The following is a 17,490-nucleotide window of genomic DNA, read 5'->3' on the forward strand; positions in this document are numbered from 1 at the left end:
TGGATCTCTGATGTGTTCAGAAAATTGAAGATGTTAAACTGCCTTTGTAAATGTAGCTACCAATACAGTAGATGCTTTAATTAAATATGGTTTTAAATGCATAGGTTAGAAATTTAAATTGAGATATGTATGACTATATGGGCTTTAAAAGTAAAGTGTGTAATTTGTGGGTGTTAGATTTTGGGAGTTTAACACATTGCTCCATTTGTTTGAGCATTCCGACTCAACCAATGGCGTGTTTGGGGGCGGAACTAACTGTTTCGTCGACCAATAAAAGAGGGGGTGGGGGAGTCTTAAAAAACTAATTGGTGAGGCTAGTGGTGCAGAAATTCACCTTTAATATTACAACATCATTTGTAAAAACTTAAATTTAAATAAAATAAAAAACGAAATAAGTAATGTGAGGCCTTGGCTTTACTGATGTAAACCTCACTACTGTTTCCCGGTTAAGGATTTTATAAAATAGCAGCAAATTAGTAGCTAAATTTTGTAATAATAATTGAAATAAACATTTCTTACACAAAGTTCATGGCCCTAACTGTGGTGTTTACGGATGCAAAACGCATTAAAGCCACAGTGTCATTTTTCGCCGCTAGGGATCGCTTATTCAAAACTATTAAAAGCTTTTATTATGCCACAGTCGCCGCTTCTGCTTCTTCCGCTCATGTGTTGGGTTTTATCATATTGGATTCAGTTGAGTGTGTTGAAAACTATGTTATAACATTAGTCTGTGTGTTCGCTTGGCGGCTACTATGAGACATAGTTGCACACTGCAGTAAGCTAGGTCGATATTAGGCATGGTAAAATATGGTATTCGCAGTAAATCAAGGAAACGAGATTTAAACAATAAGACTAACTGTTTGAGCTATACAGTGATTCGTTTTCTGTCGATGAATATATCCAAACAGTTGCTCAACTGTCTAATAAAACACAATATAGATTAAAGCTTCTTTGGTGTTTCCATGGTTTTTACAAAATAAAATCGGAAATCGCGGGTAACGCTGGTATGACGTCATTTATAGGTCCGTGTCCTGGTTAAAATTGCTTATTTCTCTGGATCATTCTTGGAGACATTTGGGATAATGAAAGTACACAAGTCAACAAAATAGCCTCTATATAACGTTGTTCTAGTGGTTTTTGGATATTTGAATCCAAAAATCTTACATATTGTGCCTTTTAACACCCGTTGATTAATGATGATACTTTCAGCATCAATGGTTTAAAATGGGGCGTCCGTTTTATAAAGCATAACGCTTTGCATTACAGTGTCAATTTAGCAATATTATTAACATCATTAACATAATTCTTAATAATAGCTAAAGTGCATAATATGTTAGCCAACAATTCTAGTGTTGATTAAATAAACTACAGCACTGTTAGGCTACTTGGCCCCAGAAAGTTTAGCATACATTTTTATGACTTAATGAATCAGTAAGGCGTTATCTTAACGCCTTCCAGTGGCTCTGATGAATTTATGATGCTTCTCTGGATTCGTTGAATTCACATCACAGTTCCTGATAGCCGCATATCGTCAGTCAGTGGCCGGAACTGTAAAACCGTCTCAGCCCACTCCGCGCGCGGGCAGATTTACAGTGCACTTCAGCTGCACGAGACAAACAGCAGCAATTATCTCGCGGGAAAGATCGCGCGACACCAAAACATACGGCAAATCAGCGTCGCGAGCTCAGAGAGCAAACAAGCCGAGGAGATTTCATAGTCCAGTGTAATTTGTCGCGCGAAGAGAAGGAGGAATAGAGAAGACACTAACATCTCCATACATGAAGCTTGAGGTGCATTGTGATATGGAGCTGCGAAGGTTTTCATGTTGCGGTTGAGGACGTTTAAAGGAACAGTGTTTTACACGGCACTTCATCTCACGGACCACTCTTCGATACAGAACTAGTTAATTTCTTCGAACGAAGGCGGATTTGAAAACTATTGAAAAGGACTTTGGGTTACCTCAACAAGTTTTTCCTGTTCTAAATTGCTATACTGTGCTCTCGGAGATTCTCCCTTTCCTCACATTTAAGGAGCTGTCAATGAAAAGTCGCTCAGGATGTTGACAACTCCACACAAACGGATATGAAATAAGGAACTCTTGAATCGCGTGAGATTGTTAATACGCCGCATTTATTGTTTTCCCACCGCATTCGCTTCATGTTCAAGCCGTTTTAGGACGCCAAAAGTCGCGGGGGAAAACGACGAAAGTCACCTACGCGGATTCTGTAACAGTTCGGTTAAAACTCGTTCATAAAGCTCGTGCCCGTCTCGTTGGAGCAACGTCACTTCTGCAGATGTGCTCTGGTTCAATTCTAACCATCGTGTAGGTAAGATTTCCACCTTATGGGCTTTATAACACTACAGTGATTTAGTTTGGTTCATTTGTCCACAATCTTGCTTTTGTTGTGAAGAAATGCAATGTGGTTTCTCTATTAGTTTGTGTGAACGGTAATTGTTCCTAATTCGCGCTTCATGTCAGTGATGCTCGAAGGCATATTCTCCAGTTGACATTTTCATTATTGGCACTTTTAATTAAATTAAACTAGGCCGGTTTTTCTTGATGTATAGCTGCAAATGGCATTGCAAGAAGTCTCTGTCCATGGTGCTGAAGTTATGGAAAGTTGAACTGCTTTGCACAAATCTTTTTATTTTACATACACTGAGAATATCTTACGAAACGAAAACAATACCTCTATACAATTATAGTCCTATAAAACCCTGAGGAGATGTTACATTCCAGGTAAAACTAATCTCCACAAAAGCAAATTTTTCTACTGTTGCATCCATTTTTATCATGTGACCAGTAAGCCTGTCTTTACACATCTCAACCTGTGCTCATTTTGTTATAACTCAGACATCAAGAGCCCTTGAACCTTGATGTCACTTGCAGTCTAGCAGATATGGCAATCTACACTCCTTCTCTTTAGTAGATTTGATTTCCCATGACCCATGACCCTTTTGAAAGGTTCAAGGATATTTTTCTCCTATGTCAGTTGCAAGCTGGGACAGGGGGATGGGCATTTCCGGCATAATAATATTAAAGAGTTCTCTCCACCCCCAGCCATGACCGTTCCTTCTGATTCTTTACCCTCCCCCGTCACATCTCTGTCTTTCTGTTACACATATTAATTGCAAAATGCATTCCAATGAATAATGGAGACATAGCATTTCTATTCCACGGTGTCGTCTTCAAAGGAGGGGGAAAAAAACAAGGAACAAGTCAGTCACACATGCAGAGTTTATTTTAAATGCCAACACCACTTCTTTAAAATCATCTTAAAAACAGCTTTTCTGTGCTCTAACAGTGGATAAATAGTTATTTCAACCTGTAAAAATACCTTTCAGTGATGTAACCAATTGTAGTAAAGTTCATTAAAGGGATAGTTTACCCAAAAATGAGAATTCTGTCATTTACACACCATGTTCCAAACCTGTATACATTTCTTTCTTCTGTTGGACAAAAAAGAAGATATTTTGAAGAATGTCGGTAACCAAACAGTTGATGGACCCCATTGACTTCCATAGTATTTTTTCCATACTATGAAAGTCAATGGGGTCCATCAAATGTGTAGTTCCCCATACTATTTAAAATATCTTCTTTTGTGTTATGCAGAGGAAAGAAATTCATGCAAGTTTGGGTCAATTTAAGGGTGTGTAAATGATGACAGAATCTTCATTTTTGGGGGAACTGTCAACTGTATGATTTTCTGGCAACACTTTACTTTTAAGGTGACATAGTTATAGGTTACTGCATGTACTTACTACGGTAAAAACTATGTATGCATAATTACAAGTAGCTAAACCTAACCCTAACTGTTACTCTATACAGTAAATACATGTAGTTAATTCATATTATTCAGTATTTACTTGAGTAAGTATAATGTAACTAGGTCACCTTCAAATAAAGTTACAGATTTTCTTTCTTCTGAAGAACACCCCATTGACTTTCATTGTATGGACAAAAAACAGTTGAAACATTCCTCGAAATATCTTCCTGCTCCACTGAAGAAAGTAAGTCACACAGTTTAGAAATGGCATGAATTTGGGAATTTTGAAATATTGGGTGAAATATCTCTTTTAGATGCTAATTTTTTAGGTTACCTAACAGGACGTTTTATAATATGATGATAATGTGCTTGGACTAAAATGATTTGTATTTGTATTCTGCTTGCAGCAAGGTTCAGGAATAATTATATACTACTTTTTATTGCATCACCTCAAATAGAATTTAAATATTTTGTAGCACACAGTTTTAAAACGGACTCGATTTTATTTTGACCATGTGGCCTATGTGCAGAAACATTTAATGATTTGGAGCATCATTCTTGTACAAGTCTTTTCTCCCAGATCCTCCAGGCTGCCTTTCACACCACATCTCCTCGCTACTCTTTCATTTATGTCCTTTACTGTCCACCCGTCCTGCTCTCCTCCCCCATCCCCTCCCCCATGCACCCCCACACTGTCAGAGACGGTTGCTATGTCTCCTGCCACAAGGCCATGTCACTTCCTGCGACCGCAGACACCAGCATGGGCTTACAACGCTCCTGCCGCCTCAAGGGAAAACAAGCCGGAAGAATATAAACATGTTAGACGTTACAAAGACTGTTTTTAACAGAAGATGGAAGCTGAGGCTGTCGCATCCCCCAAACTGCTGCTCAAGCTGTATTGGGAAGCAATGAAGGTCCCAAAGCAATACCAAAATGTATTATTTCTCACAGCTTTTGGTGTGGAAGAGGTTTCTCAGCAGGAAACTCGCCTTCTCCACAGAGGGAACATGTGAAACATCAACTTTCGAACCACATAACGGTGGAATGAATCTGGATACAGAGTGGCCGCTTGCCAAGCAGACAGGCAGAGATATAAAAAGATTAGGGCAGGAAGAAAAGTGGAAAAGAGGCTGTAGCTGTACTCAGCCACCCTACAGGAATAACACCAAACACACACTGTTATCTCACAAAAGAGTGTTTTTATGTAACACCTGTAAACACTTTTATCCTCTTCGTGGTGATGGAAGAAGGCTGGAGGTTGTGTACATAGCAACTACAAAAAAAAAATGGACATATTCACTCCGTCCATCTAATGTACACACAGTCCGTCACCCCTGAGGCCGGAGAGGCTCGAACCGCCTGTTGTTCCAGTTAAACCGAGGACAAGTCCTTTAGAAAGACATAGTGCTGTCTTTTTAATTAAATTGAATTATACAAAATAGTTGGGATGTTTCATACATTTTGCATGTGTGAGATTTTATTTGGATTCATGTATTGAGAGTCTTTTATAGTCAAACATCTGGACAGTCACGTAATATCGTTATACATATTTCGATGGGAATATAGGAAGTGCTCCTATATTGAGAATAAGACTCAGGAACCCTGAGGTGTATATGACATTATTGAAGCGTCAGTGAGTGGATAGTCTGTTCCACATTTAGCTCTTACAAAATAGAATTTGATGGTTCAAAATGAACTGGATATTGACATTTTCTTCAGGGAGTGCTGCTTACCCATGAAAAAACCTTCCAGAAGTATGCTGAAGTGTTTGGGTGGTTGCCAGGCCGTTGCTACATTGCTGCTAATGTGTTTAGGGCTGCGTTTCTCAAAAGCATTGCAAGAACCACCAATGGTCGCTACGATCAACTTAGCTCATGATGCTTTTAAGAAATGCAGACTCGGATGGTTGTTCTAAGTTGTTAAGCCTAAGTGCCAATAAGCAATCACAGCTACTCCATGTCTAAAATAATATTGTGGTCTTTTGATATGGTTCCTGCTTCAGTTTAAAAGAAACAGCATGGTGGCTTAAAGGTTTAGTTTACACAAAAATTAAATTTCTGTCATTAATTACTCACCCTCATGTCGTTCCAAACCCGTGAGACCTTCGTTCATCTTTGGAACACAAATTAAGATATTTTGGATGAAATCCGAGAGCTCGCTGATCCCTCCATAGACAGCAATTTAATTAACACTTTCATGGCCCAGAAAGTTAGTAAAAACATTGTTAAAATAGTCCATGTGACTCCAGTGGTTCAACCTTAATTTTATGAAGCAACGAGAATACTTTTTGTGCGCAAAAAACACTAAAATAACAAATTTATTCAACAATTTCTTCTCGTCTGTGTCAGTCTTCTATGCTGTTTACATTGACCAGCTCCTGCATCAGCATCACACGCATGCATCGTGGTGCTCAAGTGAACAGCTTCGGCCAATGGTAAGCCAGCGTTCTGGCATAGCTCTGACATAACTCGGAAGCACTGGGCTGTATTTACAACTTCAACAACGTAGGAGAAATTGTTGAATTGTTTAATAAAGTCGTTATTTTTGTTTGTTTTTTGCGCACAAAATGTATTCTCGACACTTTATAAAATTAAGGTTGAACCAACTTGAGTCACATGGACTATTTTATCGGTGTCTTTCCAACCTTTCTAGGCATTGAAAGTGTTAAGTAAATAGCTGTCTACGGAGGAATCAGAAAGCTCTCAGATTTCATCAATATCTTAATTTGTGTTCTGAATATGAACAAAGGAACGACATGAGGGGGAGTAATTAATGACAGAATTTTAATTTTTGGGTGAACTAACCCTTTAAGTTGTTCTAAACCTCTATGAATTTCTTTCCTCTGTGGAACACAGAAGTTGTCTGGCTATTTAAGTTTGAACATTGGTCTGGGGAGTCTGCTATGTATTTTCTACTGCACAAGAGGCATGATAAACGAGCATAATTCAAATGACTCTGTACGCAATTGGATAGTCCTTCAACCAATCAGACCACAAGAGGCGTGATCAACGGGCATAGGCAAGGCAAGTTTATTTGTATAGCACATTTCATACACAGTGGCAATTCAAAGTGCTTTACAACGAAATGGAATTCAAATATTCGTAAGTGAATAAAATAAAAAATATATAGCCCCTATCTGGAGTGGAAGACAACGGAGAGTCAGGTTTTCTTTAACAATATTTGTCAGGTAACTGTACGTTTAAACAGTACCCTTGCAGACAAATCTTCATGGCCTAACTGGAGGGCTATCTCAAAATGTTTTACCCATCAGAGCAGATCTAAACGGGTCTTCCTCGCACCGGAGGGAGTACTCAAAAAATATTTGTCAGGTAACTGTGCGTTTAAACATTACTCTTACAGACAAATCTTCCTGGACAGAAACACCAGGGCTATCTCTACTTTGTTTGACTGTCAGAGCGGATCTACACGGTCCTTCCTCTCACCACCAAGGCTATACAGATCTATCCATCAGAGCAGATCTAAACGGATCGTCCTCTTGCTGGAGGGATTTCGATTTATCGCTCTCCCGTCTCTCAACCTCTTCCACCCAGACAGCCATAACAAAATAATAAAACATTTAAGTAAAACAGTAATTAAAACAGTTATAATAAGAAAATATTCATAAGTTAATAAAAAAAAAATATATATAGTATAGTATCAAATCGCTGGCAGATCAGGCTGGGTTTACCCAGTCTAACACAGAAGAAGATATCTTGAAGAATATTGTAACCAAACAGTTGATGGACCCCATTGACTTCCATAGTATATGGAAGTTAAAGGTTCCATGTCATGGCACTTTTCTATTATTTTATAATGTTTCCTGAGGTGTACTTATATTGTTCGTATGATTTTTACATCATAAAATGTCATAATTTAGAAATAAAAGGCATTTTTTCTATACTGATGTTTGCCCTGTGGCTGAATGCCCTGTTTCAAGGTCTTGTCTGCTGCGAGACTTCAGTAAAAACGCCCACTGTTGTGATTGGCTGACGTCTTTGCATTTGAAATGAGTATCATATCTTGTAGTGGAGGGGGCGTGGTTTAACGAGGTCTATGAGCAGGAGACGGACCAGAGACGGAGCGATTGCTAACAAAGTTATTTATAGTAACTACTGAGATGTGAGAGAGCTGTCTGTCAGCGCAAGTTTATTTTGTTTGTATCTGAGTGTTCTGAATAAACACTAGTCTCACTCTCCGTCACGCCGAGTCCGTCTTCATCATTATTCTACCAACTTTGTAACACATGTAATGTACCATTACAGCTGTCGAGATGAACGAGTTATGAGTAAGTGTTGATTATAGCATTATTTTTAGATATTTTCCTATCATATGAAAAGCGTCAGTGAAGCGCATTGAGTACAGAGCGCAAACAAATACACAACAGCAGTAATCGAATGTAATCCAGTTTATTGTGGGAATAGCTGGCTAGCCTAGCCGGATACCCTCACGCTTACCCCCCTTCTGCTTAATCTCGCGCCGCGTTTGGTGCCTCCGCTGTGGGCCAGATGCAGTACTGGGGGTCGGGGATGTTGAAGGCCGACCGGTCAGTGCAGCCCGAGCCTCTGTGTGCGTGAGGTTTATCTCTAAAGAGATGTGAGTCTGCCGATGTTGAGCAGAAACTCATGACTGTATGCACATTTTAGAACAGATAGACGCGACGAAGACGTACAAAAACACTGACTCACAAGATAGAAAACACGAAAACACCGTTCTGTCGGGAGAGAGAGAAGCCGCAGCGTGCGCACGAATAATACAGTTCTGTGTGAACTTGAATAATTAGCTGAGAAACTGGCAGCATTCACTCGTTCACAAGCCATGATCTCTCGAGGATAAATATAGCGCTTGCATGGGCGTGCCAAATTCTCTGGGCGGAGGAAAGGGAGGTAACCGTTCCTGTTATGACGTCATAACAGGAAAATTCAAGATCAGCTCGCCTGAGCTGTCATTTTCTCAAAGGCAGAGAAAGACAGCCAGAACTCGGTTTACACCGATCTAAATTTCTAGCCACTTGGGGACAATATTCAGCCTAGGGGAACTCATATTATTGTTAAAAAAACTCATAAAATGCCATGGGACCTTTAATGGGGCACATCAACTTTTTGGTTACTGACATTCTTCCAAATATCTTCTTTTTTTGTTCAGCAGAAGAAAGGAATTCATGTCTAAATGCCTGTCTTGGTTAGCCTGGCTCCGCCCTCCTACGTACTTCCGCTCAATTTTCATTTTCCTTCAGTACTCCATCTGGGATTGCTGTATATTCTCTGGTTTTCTCCGGTCAAATTTTAACCGGTCCAATCAGCGAGCAGAGGGAGTGGCTGAGAATGATGACGTTGATGTCATGCGCTAATTTGAGATGACATACGTCACGTCACGACCAAACGTTAGCGATTGGTTATGGCAGATCTAGAGTGGCTCTGGGCAGATCCAATAGATTTAAACTTCAACAGAGTACCCGCCTTCAAGGAAGTTAACACTTGTCAATGGAGAGTGGCCAGACTCTCTGTACAAATGAAATGTACAAGAGTCTGGTAGGACCAGGCTATGTCTTGGTAAGTATCCACGTAAACATACTCCATTATGTCTTAAGTGAGTGTAAACAGTTGAGAAAGAAAACACACGCATATCAGTATATTGGATTCATGCATTCGCTCTTAAAGTGACAGCAGCCTAATAGTCCTGCTGCTGTCTGTTTTTAATGTTAATCAAACAACAAAAGACAGAGAATCACTCACTGCTCTAGACTGAATAACTTTTGTAACATTAATAAGGATTCATCTATGTTTCATGGCTGGTAAAAATTATTAATGGCTGGTACATTTTCTTAAGTCACTGGCTATTGACAGGTGTGGCAAAAAGTTAGCTTTAGGCATTATAATGGTTTTTATCTTGCCAAGAACTGCCCATTTAAGACATTTACCTTGATTCGGGGGTTGCCTAGTAACATTTAAAAAAGTAGTGCACTGTTTTTTTCTAAATAAAAAAATGTCAACCAAAAAAGGCAATGCGGTGCGCCTCGCGTTTTCAAACCTAAAAAAAAAATGCTTTCTGTCTGATTCTGCTTGACACACTTATAAAGCAAGCAAACACAATTTTTGTTGTTAGGCACCATTTAGGGGTGGTTAAATCTGAAAAAGTTGATACCACAATAATATATAGGCATATAACACTAAATAAATTAGCTTAAAATATTTGAATATGTAGAATATCAATTTTATTTGAGTAACCTGACTTGACTTTGAAATTTGAAAATGAGACTATAGTTTATTCTGTTTAACATCCTTTTAAGTCTTGACATTTTAGAAAGACAAATGATGTGTTGATTTAGAGAGAGAGAGAGTAGATATATAAAAAAGTACATGCATCGCAGTGCCGACATGATAGACGTGACATTCTGACATTCATTGTTCCATGAGTACTGTAAATCTAATGCAAACCTATTTTATGCCATTTAGGAAATGCTTTTCAACATCTAAATAATGTGACTTCAAGCTTGATTTGACGATATAGACTGTAATTATGCATGAAGACCACAGGTGGATATACAAATGGATAACCCCAATGCAGAACACCTGCAATTTACAGCAGATGCCATTTTAACCATTAATTTGTTTGAGCTGAAATCACTGTATTGTGTGGGTGGGATTTGCTCAAGCTGCATACCTGTTGTGTTTCCATGGTGACAAGATGACACTTTGAGTGCCCTTGAAGGATTTCATCTCTTTAGATGGTATAGGGCATAATGACCTGGGCAGACAAGCTAGTGGACTTATTATTCGCGGCAAAATGTTGCGATATACTATGCTGCACTCTTATGACAAAAATCATGATTTTTCGTGCTATTGTAATTGCAATTGTTGATTAATAGAGTTTAAATTAAAGTTCTGTATGTCATATTCTTTGTAGATTACACATCTAAAACAGTCCATAGAGGGTGCTGTTTAAAACTGATGGACTAATATAAATTTGCTCAAAAATAACCACCAAATGGGTTAAACTGTTGAGTCCATGTACTATGTCTTTCTTGTAGTAGTCCTACAGAGAAAAATTTAAAATGCACTTGACCTAAATGCACTTTGTTTTTATGAGAGAACATTTAATTTTAAAACCCTTCTGTAGGCCTGTACATTATTTAATGTACAAATGAGTGGGGTCAAGTTAAACATTTTAGTTTGAATTTTATTTTATACTGTGCATTGTTGCAATGTGCTAAATAAATATTGGCATAATTTGTAATTGATTTATTCTTTGAAACTTTAATATTGATTTATGCAATTGCAATGCCTTGATTTTAGTAAAGTTAGTACATAGTCATAGCTATAAATGCAATGGTACTAATAATTGGCATCATTTCTTTCGGTGTTTCGGTTTTCGGCCTTGGTTTCCTCTTTTTCGGTTTTCGGTTTCGGCCAAGAATTTTTATTTCGGTGCATCCCTACTGATAGGTCCTTAAAGTGCCCCTGTTATGCTATTTTAAAGTTTCCAACAACAGACTTACATGCATCAAAGGTCAAAAATACTTACATTTTCTCATAATATACATTGCACATCACCACATTGTTAAATGATTCTCAAACAACTCGTTGGATCATGAATCAGTCTCTCTAAATCACTCCTTTCCATGTGCGTACTCTGCTCTGATTGGCCAGATGGCCCAGTCTGCTACGATTGGTCTGTGTTGGGAGCTAACACCCATTTCCATAACTGAACTTCAGGAGGCTTTCTTAGTCCCACTGTAAAGACAGTAACGATTATGTTGATTTTACCATATAAATCCGAGCGCAAATTTGATGATGAAACATTGGAAGAACTTATTCAACCCGAACCTACATCACAAGGACGACTTGAGCAGGACATTTCTCAGTGATACATTACTCATCTTGAGGTACATTATGAGATGTTGCAACTGTAATTCCTCACTATCAGCATTAACAAGAGTATGTCCATCAACAAACCCATGTTTGTACTGTATTAACTGTAACAATAACGGTGCATACGTTAGCCTTCTTGAATGACTGATGTAAAATTCAAGTCCTTTATCCTTCTTTATCTTTACTCAAAGTAGTAAGAACGACAGACAATCTGCATTAATAGACACAGTTTTAGGTAATAGTGGCCCACAGATGATTAGCAGAAGTATTTCAGTAAGACAGTAATAACGTGAGTTAGCCGGTTAGACCTACACAATATGAAACACAAAAATACATATTTTGAACACCCGGTAGAAAATATATACATCAATAATTAATCATACCTACAGGTTGTGATTCCAAGGAACAAGCTGGTCCAAATAAACTGGGTACTGACCCATCTTTAAACTTCGAGATTTGAGAAGCAGTCATCGGTAAAATGATGTGTTTGTGGACGGGACAAGTTGTTCACACGGGGACAACGTACAACATAGACGGGCATTATGCGAATGTCTTTTCTAGTGATGTAAACCACGCAGTATACAAGTCTTTTTACACAAAAACGACTCGTATAGGCGGTTCAGAGTGGATTCTTTCTTTTGGACACAATTGGAGACAATACCTTTATTTATCATGCACTTTTCAGAACGTCTACATTCACAAACAGATATTACACACTGCATGAAAGGCAATATATAATATATAATATGTTCCTGCTGTATCAGTAGCCAATGAGCTCCAAATACTGGTCAACATTTGCTGTAGCAGTTGCAGCACCTTTTCAGACACCCTCCACCCTCCCCAGCTCCACCTGTACAGATCTGCCACCGGTAATTCATGAATGCTATTGTACAGTAGCAGCATGTCTTACTTGCTCACAGCAGTGTGTGTATTCGCAGTAGCAAGTCCTGTACTTGCTCTGCTGCAAAAGCAATAAAGACCAAACTTATCAAAATTGTCATATCCATTACCATGCCAAACGCTCCCGAGAGTTGTTATGACAGAAAGAGAGGATTTGTCACTCAGGAAACTGCAGTGTGAATGTGGTTGTTGGTCCCTTAACAGCATAAATGAAAATGAATAAACAGTGCTCTGTTTATAATCACTGAAGCTGTCAATCATTTAATGTCAGCACGAGCTCACTGAGTTCTGCACTCTTACGAAAACTCCCAGTGAAATAAATCAAGCTGACTAGATTGCATAATAAATGTCTTATTTACATTGTGTCAACACTTGGTTAAAATGAGACAACTCCCGACCTACTTCCGACCTCAGTGAGTTGCAGTCAATCATGCGTCATGTTCACGTTGACCACACAATGACACATTGTTTTTGTGTCAATTATGTCAAAAACAGAATAAAAACAACATAAAATGCTGCCGTTCGCTCTCTTTGAAAACAGCTGACGAAAAGCAAAAATGAAGGTATCATTATATAAACCTAATTTCTAATGTTGACATACATACGTTAGCTCTATGCTATGCTTGTTGGAAGCAGGACTTGCCGCCATCTTGGAAGTGGGTCTATATGAAACATTAAATAAGTACACACTGGCATTTGAGCGTGCCCGCTTCGGATTGTTTATCTGCGGTATGCATTTCTGCATATTCTATGCAATTCAAATCCAAGCTGTGCACAGCAATCCGTTTACTTCCTGTATGCATGTGTTTGTGATATCAGAGATATTCTGCACATTTGGAAAAAGCTGTGTTTGTGTACTTTGGTAAGGGAATATAGCTCCCTGCTGTCATATATTTGGATCAATGAAGGTTTAACATCAGTCCTGTATAGACTCATGAGACGCATGAGGAAGTACGCATGTGTTCATAGGCCCTTCATTAGTGTGGGAATGAATTATCTAATGGCATACCTGCACGCTCCATCCCTCAACACACACACTATGGATCACTCAAATAGGCCTGTGCAGTAGCCGTGGGGTTGCCAAGGGTAACGCTTTATTTGTCACGAACCACAAATAGAAAGATTATGCAGTGTGCATATGGCACTGCCATGTTTCATATTATTCATCTTGAAGTGCTTTTACTGAGTTTGATGTGTGACTTAGAAATGAGAATAGCCTTTTTAATCATCATAGTCAGCGTATGAAGAAATAGTCTTGGAGTTATTTTGGAATTAATGTGGTATGAATAAAATTATCTGCCATATTTATTCCTAAACCAAATGTCCCCCAAAGGGAAGTGATATTGATATGCCTGGTAACCTTTATAGTGTGTTTGTTTACTGTCAGCATTCTGTTTTTGTTTTTTGTTGCTTGTTTGTTGATATGAGTTGTTGATGTATGATGGTTTGAAGACTTGCGGCTCTATTAGCGCCATATCAAAGGACATGTTATTATCCAGTCATCATAGGCTGTTTAATTTTTTTGGCCTATATAAAATTGTTCTTCAGGCTCTATATATTTTTTACTTTTCAGGACAAGCGTGTTGAGCTTGTCTGAACATGTATTTAAACACATATAAGGTTTCTTCATCCTTTTATCTCTTTGAAATGAAAGAAATTTAGTTTTGACTGCAGGGTGTGCACAACTTTTTGCTAGGTTACACTATACTCTTATTTGGAGAGTTTTATTACACTTACGGCACATTTTAAAGCAGCTTTTGCCTTCTAGTTATTGACGCAGACTTGGTCAGGGGTAAAATAGTTCCTGTTAAGTCAGACATGACCTATAAAACATCTAATTAATCTTTCAATTGAATCTGTTGTTGAGGTTTTCTATTGTATGCAGTTCAATGAACATTTTAGATAAGGTTTCATTCAGTTGAATTAATTATTAAATCCCTGTGTTGTGGAAATTACGAAACACACTCTCAATGGAAACATCACTCTCTATGGTTGTTTTTCCATGCAAAATGTCTCTGTGGTCGTTGTTATCGTCAGATTTTTGGTGTTAGGTGTTTTTAAACGATGAAGGATATTGAGGTATGACATTTTTAATGACAGTATTGAATGAATTACGTAAGATTCTTTAATGGTGTACTTGACATTTTTGCTAATATACGTATTGCTAACATAACATGCTAAACATACACATACTATAATGCTAACATACTCATAACATGCTAACATTCATGATATTAACATAAATATTAAACATACTAACATCCATTCTGCTACCATATACATACTGTAACAACATGCTAACATACATATTGTTAACATACACATATTGTAACATGTTAACATACACATACTGTAACATGCTAACATCCATACTACTAACATACTCATACTGTAATGTTAACATACACATATTGTAACATGTTAACATACACATACTGTAACATGCTAACATCCATACTACTAACATACTCATACTGTAATGTTAACATACACATACTGTAACATGTTAACAACATACACATTCCGTAACATGCTAGCACCCATACTTCTAACATACACATATACTGTAACAACATGTTAACATGCATCCTGGCCTGCTAACATACACTGTAACATGTTAACATCCATACTACTACTAACATACACATACTGTAACAATATGCAGTCAGCTAAACATACACATACTGCAACATGTTAACATACACATTCCGTTATATGCTAGCATCCATACCACTAACATACACATACTGTAACAACATGCTAACATACACTGTAACATGTTAACATCCATACTACTAACATACACACTGTAACAAATGCTAACATGCATCCAGCTAAACATACACATTCCGTAATGTGCTAGCATCCATACTACTAACATACACATACTGTAACAACATGCTAACATGCATCCTGCTAACATACACTGTAACATGTTAACATCCATACTACTAACATACACATACTGTAACAGCTAACACACAAATGCTGTAAGATGTTAACATCCATACCACTAACATACACATACTGTAACAACATGCTAACATGTATCCTGATAATATACACATACTGTATCATGTTAACAACATACACATTCCGTAACATGCTAACATCCATACTTCTAACATACACATACTGTAACAACATGCTAACATGCATCCTGGCCTGCTAACATACACTGTAACATGTTAACATCCATACTACTAACATACACACACTGTAACAACATGCAGCCAGCCAAACATACACATACTGTAACATGTTAACATACACATTCCGTAATATGCTAGCATCTATACTATTAACATACCCATACTGTAACAACATGCTAACATGCATCCTGTTAACATACACATACTGTAACATGTTAACATCCATACTACTAACATACACATACTGTAACAACATGCTAACATGCACCCTGTTAACATACACTGTAACATGTTAACATCCATAGTACTAACATACAAATAACGTAACATGTTAACATGCATCCTGCTAACATACACTTTAACATGTTAACATCCATACTACTAACATACAAATAACGTAACATGTTAACATGCATCCTGCTAACATACACATACTGTAACGACATGTTAACATGCATCCTGCTAACATACACTGCAACATGTTAACATCCATACTACTAACATACACATACTGTAACAACATGTTAACATGCATCCTGCTAACATACACTGTAACATGTTAACATCCATACTACTAACATACACATACTGTAACGACATGTTAACATGCATCCTGCTAACATACACTGTAACATGTTAACATCCATACTACTAACATACACATACTGTAACAACATGTTAACATGCATCCTGCTAACATACACTGTAACATGTTAACATCCATACTACTAACATACACATACTGTAACAACATGCTAACATGCATCCTGCTAACATACACAGTAACATGTTAACATCCATACTATTAACATACACATACTGTAACGACATGTTAACATGCATCCTGCTAACATACACATACTGTAACCTGTTAACATCCATACTACTAACATACACATACTGTAACAACATGCTAACATGCATCCTGCTAACATACACTGTAACATGTTAACATCCATACTACTAACATACAAATAACGTAACATGTTAACATGCATCCTGCTAACATACACATATTGTAACATGTTAACATCCATACTACAAACATACACATACTGTAACATGTTAACATCCATACTACTAACATACACATACTGTAACAACATGCTAGCATGTATCCTGGCCTGCTAACATACACTGTAACAGGTTAACATCCATACTACACATATTGTAACAACATGCTAACATGCATCCACCTAACATACACATGCTGTAACATGTTAACACATACACATTCCATAACATGCTAGCATCCATACTACTAACATACACATATACTGTAACAACATGCTAACATGCATCCTGGCCTGCTAATATACACTGTAACATGCTAGCATCCATACTACTAAAATACACATACTTTAACAACATGCTAACATGCATCCTGCTAACATAAACATACTGTAACATGTTAAACTCTGTACTACTAACATACACATACTGTACACATTCCATAACATGATAGCATCCTAGCTAGCTACTCACTGCATATAAAGTTGGTTTTAATAAGATTTTCCCAATTAATCGGCAAGAATTCACACAATGTCCTCCATGATTCCTTCATTCCGACAACAAAGCACTTGAATGCAACAAGCTCGTAATCACGACTTCTGGAGTGGGAATTATGAAGTTTCCCATAGCACGTGAAGGCAGCATAAGGCTTGCCAGTTTGGACATTCAATCGATTTTAGACCATGCGTATCATTACATTTAGCTACTGCGCTGATGCATTATGAGACCGGAACACACTCCTGCTCGGAGCCACTCGCTTCACTCGCCATGCTGTTTATTCACGTTTCTGCC

The 17,490-nt window shown here is 37.9% G+C and overlaps 1 protein-coding gene across 1 annotated transcript in view; it reads left to right on the forward strand.

The window, feature by feature from the left end:
- The first annotated feature begins 1,502 nt into the window (after positions 1–1,502).
- LOC307118363 (protein FAM163B-like) overlaps positions 1,503–17,490 on the forward strand; it is a 35,298-nt gene continuing 19,310 nt past the window's right edge. Inside the window, exon 1 of the mRNA XM_079803975.1 lies at positions 1,503–2,327. The gene's annotated coding sequence lies outside the window, so the exon portion shown is untranslated. The remainder of the gene's footprint in view (positions 2,328–17,490) is intronic.

This window comes from Gobio gobio (assembly GCF_949357685.1).
Source record: "Gobio gobio genome assembly, chromosome: 22".
Taxonomy (NCBI): domain Eukaryota; kingdom Metazoa; phylum Chordata; class Actinopteri; order Cypriniformes; family Gobionidae; genus Gobio; species Gobio gobio.